This window comes from Chiloscyllium plagiosum, chromosome 12 (genome assembly GCF_004010195.1).
Source record: "Chiloscyllium plagiosum isolate BGI_BamShark_2017 chromosome 12, ASM401019v2, whole genome shotgun sequence".
Lineage (NCBI taxonomy): Eukaryota > Metazoa > Chordata > Chondrichthyes > Orectolobiformes > Hemiscylliidae > Chiloscyllium > Chiloscyllium plagiosum.
The window spans coordinates 19,758,023-19,765,377 of record NC_057721.1 but is presented as its reverse complement, the minus strand read 5'-3'; the positions used below and the strand labels follow the sequence as shown (position 1 = coordinate 19,765,377).

Here is a 7,355-nt window from a genome sequence, read left to right as displayed (position 1 = left end):
AGCTGGTAGGAACATATTCTCTGGAACATTTTGGGATTTAAGGATATTGGAAGATTTGCTCTGATATTTCTGGAGATGTGGGTGTTACTAGTGGAATTCAGAGACCTCTGAAGTGGGAAGTAACGTTTGATGGACATGATAAATTATAACACAACGAAACAGGGAGAAACAAGCTTGCTGAAAAGTTGGGAATAACTCTGGACTAAGACTACAATTCTGCAGAGAATGTGATGTAACGTATAAACCCAGTATGGGGATTTTGGCCATGTTAGGATTTTGGGCGGGGTGGTGGGAGAGTTTATCTATTCCATTCTTTAGTCTTTATGTGCTCCATTGTTGAGTAAAAAGGTAAAGTTGCCTTGGTCCTCCTGGACCACAGGGCTGTTCTCTCAATAGAGGGTGATAATTTAACTCAAGGATCACAATACCTCAGGCAAGAGTGTGATGGAGAGCTTGTTATGGTCACCTCAGCTGGTGCAGGAATTGAACCCACACTGTTAACGTCACACTGTGACATTATATTGGCTAACTAAAAATAATTAATTTAACATTTCTTTGTCAACTAAGTAGTGTTTGCTCATTGTTGATTTGGTTTGCTACAGTAAATGCCTTAAAATGTGAAATCTTGTCATGTATTCTTTGGGTAGTTCATTAGAAATTCAAACCTAGTTTTAAAAGTTATTAGACCATTCGGAGGTTATAACAATGGCAATGAAACCTGACATTATTGAGTTTTTCTGAGCAGCATCCATAGGTTCAGGACCACAGTTGTGTTTATAGCTCTGTTTGGTTGCATATTGCAGCCAGTAATTAATGTGTGGTTACCAAATCACATACCAAGGGGCAGCTGTGACTATCTGTACATAGTTGTCTCTCAACTAGAAATATAATAATAAGTAAGAAAGATAAAACTTGCAAGTTACAAATGTAAGTCCTTTCTTTTATTTCTTATCAATAACAGAGACACTTAAATCCCTTTCAAGGGATAGGATTTCCTAAAATCCAAATATAGTTGGTATTGACCCTAACCCACACTGAAACCCACACATGAATAATTCAACAATATGCTACTGACCATGTCACAATAGAATGGAGAGGATTGAATGTTTCACCGGACAAAACAAACACTTGCCTGAATTATTTAGATAGTTCTGCCAATCACTCCCTGTATCTTTACTAGGATCTGGGAGAAATGGGGTCAATAGTTATTCACAATGTTTACCCAAGGTTTCTGTCAAAGTTGTGCCGAGGGATCATGAGAAACCTGTGGGAATTCTTCTTGAGCATGCCTTTCCTTTAAGGTAGCCCACTGTGCTCCTCCCCTAGCCCAGTCCATTCCACAGCAGGTGCTCACAAGATAAAGGGTCCAAGTGATGAGGGGTAGCTGCTGCAGCAGCTGCAATACACTGTTGTAATGCAATGGATACCTGAACAGGGGGCATCACTGAGCAGACGGGGTGGGTATAGAGTCATAGAGATGTACAGCATGGAAACAAACCCTTCAGTCCAACCCGTCCATGCCGACCAGCCAGCACCTGGTCCATATCCCTCCAAACCCTTCCTATTCATATACCCATCCAAATGCCTCTTATGGTGAAGCAGTGAGTCCAATCACTGATCCAGAGCCAATATCCAGCACAGCTGGATAGAATTGCATAAATTCTGGTACCGAATCATCCGTGTCTTTGCTCTTTGATGAGAAATTCAAATGCAACATTTAAAGCAGAAGGTCACTGAACAGCACAAGAAAGATATGACTGAGAAGCCTGAGGAACCAGGGGATTCTGTTAAATAATGTTGCCAGTATTGAAAATATTTTGGATGTGTCACCTCGATGCTACCTTCTCTTAATTACCACATTAATGCCTGAATTGAACAGTCTTTCTCCAACCTGGAATAAATTGTGATCATCTATCATTTCTAGCTAACTGGAACTAACTGCCAGCCATGGTACTCTTTTCAATTCACGTATAGTTCTCGAAATGGTATTAATAATGCTGCCTTTACTCACTGCAATTCACATGCTCTGTGGGTGCAATCTGCAATGCGATGCCTTTTGTTCTGATGCTTATTATCACAGTATTAACAGTTCTGTGTGTTGATGTGTGCTGTACTTATGTGACCCTTGTTTACTTACACAGACACTCTTGTCTGCATGGAGTCTAAGAAATAGATTGCAGCTACGCATCAACAAGGCTCCAGTTCATCTGTGAGTTTGAGGTTACCTATCTGCAAAATGCGGTAACTCTACATTTTTGTCCACAATGTGACCCTGCTACTGTTTGAAAGATATCTCCTGATCAGAAGAGGGCCAGGTTCGGGATGACACTCAACAGGAGGTGTGGTTGACATAGTCCAACATATTTACACTTCTCCTGGATTCTTTATCACTTTGTTTCCTAATTGGCAGGTGAGGGGTGCCATTTTTATTACTTCTTACCCTTCAATCACCAACCAAACTAAAAAGGAACTTGTAATGAAACTTGGCTGAAAGCCCAGATTTCTGTTACTTTGGTGAATCAAGTGCACAAAAGGGAAAGCATCACTTGATTGACAGATTAGTTTTCTTTTCTTAGATTTATTTTGTTAATGGGTCAATATTTATACATGTAAGGTAAGGATGCATCAAATGTTTGTATTGAAAATATTTTGGCTATGCCACCTCAATGCTACCTTCTCTTAATTACCCTGTGGACAAAAATGATACATACATATATGTTAATGATTCATTAAGGGTCTGGTTGATTAATGCTTTCATGGTATTGTTGAGGAGATGAAGATCAGAAAAGATGTGGATGGTGCTGCCTAACAGACCACCATAATAATCTACTCAGACAGCCTAAAGGATGTGGGGCTAAAATTAAAATAATATAATTAATAATAATAGTTTCTGCACTGCATTGCAATGAGAAGTCAGTATCTTGCCTTGCTGCTTCTCATGAAAGCTACAAGTATTTTCCAAAACCACATCCTAGTAATTTTAAGTGACACTGTCATTGATGTGACCGGCAACCTGAGACCGAATCTTTCACTGACTCATCAACAACCAGAGAAAAACGGAGTGCCCTTCCCTGCTCCTTGCTGCAACTAGAATCCTATGACTTTATCCCTGAACTCTGGAGCCTTGCTGTTACCATGATTTGCTCGCAAACAATTCCCTGTGCTGCTTCGAGGAGAACAGCAGCCAAATTCTGAAGAAAAAGTACAAGATCTTCTTTTAAGCTGTTGAAGGCTGTTATGACTTGTAACACCACTCTCGTTCCCACCCCTAATGACCAAATGTCAAACAGGAGATATGAATCATGTCTGGTGCATACCCTGTGCTAATTAGCTGAGGGTAACAATACTGCCAACTTCAGCAAACTTCAGTTTGTACATCGCTCAACTTAATGCTGCAGCTCTGGGCCAAAAGGAAAATTAGCCCCTTAAGAACAATGGTGACTGGTAAATGAATTCAGAATGTTATGGGATATAACCATACACAAATTCACAGAAACATTTGTGTCTAACATTCCATAATAGTTAGTCTACAATTCTATACACATACACTATGTGTACGTTTGATTAAATGGAAAATTGGAATAAGGATTTTATTCTCATAGTACATTAGATTATATAAATAGAATCAGACTTGGCAAAAACTGGGAGTGGAAAAGAATCCTGCAATTCCAAGTGCTGTGTGGTAGATCTTATTAGCAGTAAGTGTTGGATGTTATCATGGTAAATTCTGTTTTAATACCTGTTGCTGATCTTCTTGTGCCATGAATAACAAGGAACAAACTATTATTGTTTGGTATACAAATTGATCTGATGTAAGAGTCCACCCCATCTTGCTGTCATTGGCATCAATGGTGAATAATATTTGGCAGGATGTTTTATATATAGTGCGGGTGTAATCAGCACAAATGATCAATTCAGACAGCCTGCCCTGTTTCTGTTTCCTCACCAAGATTATCCAGCTATTAACGGTTTCTATTGTAAGCCTAAATCTATAGTTCCTGGCAACAAAGGTATGTGATTATACTTATCAATGTATACCCTTAAGTATATTGTAAAGTACTCATCCATTAGCCTTCTTTCCTGTGTAAGCGTTCCTAGCTTCCTTAATTTTTCTCAGTTCAAAGCTTAAGCTCTGATCATAACTCCCACCGGTATGATTCATCAATGACGCAATCTTTCTGCTGTTATCATTCATGATCAGATTGACAAGTGATAGTTGTTGTTTAATGTTTGCAAATGGATGGTGACGGCTCTGCAGAAATCTAAGGTAGTTGGTATTAATCAACCAGACACAATGCAGCAGTACAATCAGAGGGTGCTGTGGATCTCTTGTTGAAATCATTAGTGTATTTAGCAATAGAAGTAGAGAAAGAAACCTGCAACTTGTGATGTTTAGCTTGTTGTTATCCAATCCAAAGCCAGCTTGTCCCCATTTTACCACAGTGACCTGCATTATACTCTTTGTCCAGCCAAGGATCTTAATGTTACCATGACAACCACCAGGCAACCTCTCAGTACTTCTTCACACAAAATGAATTGGGATATTACATTTAAACGTGGTTTAGGACTTAAACAGAAGATTAAGAAACAGTGCATGATAATGAAGATTTTCGACCTTTCATTGCTTGTGATGTATGCAGCCTTTATCACCCATGGTCTGCAAAGAAACTTGCTGTGCCTGGAGTGGGTGTTGCAGTGGGATTAGCAAACTGCTCTTTCCCTTTCTGGTATCATTTGTTCAAATCTAGCCCATGTAGATAGGATAAAGGATTCCACCTCCACCTACAGTCTGTAACTGCTTGGACAGGCTCAGCAAGTTCTGAGTGGATGGCATCCCCACAGTTTCTTTCCAACTGGCTGCCCTGTGGTATCTATACGCTTGTCTGATGTGTAAAACATGACTGCTGACCCTTCATCCCGTTTTAAACTATGTTTCTGATCACCCAGCCTCTCTTCCTGGTTTTTCATTTTAGCCAAACCTTATGAATGCTTTCAACTGCTCAGAAATTGATTGTCGTCCTTCACCTCTTCAGCAGTAGCGTTTTGGAATTGCTTCAGTCAGATTTCTGTCTTTCCCATAGAACCAAGCTAGCCTAACCACAGGCTTGAAGACAATCTCAACACTGATGACAGTGATGCATCAGTTAATCCACAGACTTTGACACAATCAGTCAGATGATCCTCCTCCAATATGTATCCTCCTCCTCTCTTGTCATTTGTCTGATTGACCTCATTTGCTTCTTCTGTTGTTCATTCAAAAGTCATTTTCTGTTCTGACTTACACTGTATCACCTCCAGAGCCTCCCAAGGATTCATTCTTAATACACTTTTCCAGTTTGTCTACTTCTTCCCAGCGGTTCAGCTTTCACTATATGTTGATGGTACTAAGGTATGTATTTGGTGAAATTCATTGGCTTCCTGCTGTCAGTTTGCTTGTTCAACATCAGATACACAAATCACTAAATGTGGTGGCACAGGCTAAATTCAAAGAAAGCACTGGAATTTGGTTCTAGAGGGTTAGAATTGAAAGCAGAGCAGGTAAACTTACAGATTAACAAAGCTTTGTTTTGATGAGCCTCGGTCTGTCAATGCCTATAGGAAATGTGAAACTGACTCCCTCGAAACAACACCTCTCAGTTCAAGGCTGGGTAGAGAGTAAGTTCCACACTATGTGAATACAGGCCTGTGCTCTGGATAGTGCACCCAACTATTTAATTTGATCTTATTTCCATTTCACAGAGATTTATGGCATAAGCTATTTGCTAGCAACTAGGTAAAATGGAATAATGTTGTGGTAGTTAAGAGTCCTGAGTTTCTATTATGGATAGCAGAGAAACAGTCTGCGATGTAGAGATACCAGGCAGGCTGCTGATCTAGAATCATGCAATCTCACAACCTCACATCATTTTTCTCATTAGTATAACATAGAAGCTTGAAAGAACATTATAACATCTGCCCCAGTGAGAAGCAGCATGTGGTTTTTCCACATTGTAAATTTCTGACCTGTTTACAAGTGATTCAGTCAGCAATCTGTACACAACCTTACCTGGGTCCCTGAGCCTGACCTAGATTATGTCCCATTGGGTATTCCTAAACTGTACTGGAGGCAGAGTGAATAGTAGTCAGCATTTAATCTATACTCAAGCAGAAGCTGTAACTCAACCATCTACAGAAGAACATATTTTCAAAATCCCATCAAACACAATCAATATCAAAAGAAATGCAATTTTAATACTGAATACATGAGCCTTTTAGAAAACTGATTTGTGCTGATATGTACTTTGTATTTTTATAGCTTTCCCTTATAAGTTCATTTACAGAGAAAGCACTGTCACCTTATATTTATCATCAGCCCTTATGTAGTTCTGTCCCTGCTGAAATACTGCTCAGTCAGCAGTACCTCAAAGGCACTAATCTTAAATTCACTCTACTGAAGATTATTTGCAGCATATCATTATGTCAAAGAAGACTAAATTCATATCTTTTACATGAAGAATGTTTTTTGTCAACCTACTAAGATAGACTTTTTTTACATAAATCATGAGGATGAGGTGAGGTGAGAGTGACAGCCCTTGACATTAAGGCTGCGTTTGACTGAGTGTGGCAATCAAAGGGAATCGGGGGAAAACTCTCCACTGATTGGAATCATACCTAACATGTATGAAGATGGTCGTGGTTGTTGGAGGTCAGTCATCCGTGCTCCAGGACATCTCTGCAAGAGTTCCTCAAAGTGGTGTTCTAGGCCCAACCATCTTCAGCTGCTCTATCACTAACCTTCCTTCCATCATAAGATCACAAGTGGGGATGTTTGGCGATGATTGCACCGTGTTCATTAGCACCATTTGCAACTCCTCAGATACTGAAGCAGTCCATGTACAACTGCAGCAAGTCCAGGATAATAACCAAGTTTTAGGTAACATTTGCACCACGCAAACACCAGGCAATGACCATCTTCATTAAGACTGCCCCATGATATTCATCAGCTTTACCAGTGCGAAATCCCTCACTATCAGCATCTATTGTTTCAATTGGTACTACCATAAATGACTAATTAACAATGAGCAGACACTGAACAGGATTAGCCATATAAGTACTGAGGCTACAGGAAGCTAGGAATACTGCAATGAGTAACTCACTTCCTGGTTCCCAAATGTTGATCCACCATCTACAAGCACAAGTCAGGAGTGTGACAGAATGCTCCCCACTTGCCTGGGCGACTGCAGCTCCAACAACAATTAAGAAGCTTGACACCATCCAGGACAAAGTAGCCTGCTTGATTGGCACCACATCCACAAACATTCAGTCACTTCACCACTGCCATTCAATAGCTGCAGTGTGCACTATCTATAAGACAC

At 40.0% G+C, this 7,355-nt stretch overlaps 1 protein-coding gene across 3 annotated transcripts in view; it reads left to right on the top strand.

Moving 5' to 3' along the window:
• The first annotated feature begins 2,391 nt into the window (after window positions 1–2,391).
• LOC122555033 (galactosylgalactosylxylosylprotein 3-beta-glucuronosyltransferase 1-like) overlaps window positions 2,392–7,355 on the top strand; it is a 140,287-nt gene continuing 135,323 nt past the window's right edge. For 2 of the 3 annotated variants that reach the window (XM_043700652.1, XM_043700649.1), the window contains exon 1: window positions 2,392–2,410. The gene's annotated coding sequence lies outside the window, so the exon portion shown is untranslated. Of the gene's footprint in view, window positions 2,411–5,344; window positions 5,390–7,355 lie in introns of those variants that run through there. The other variant, XM_043700650.1, reaches the window with a different exon arrangement.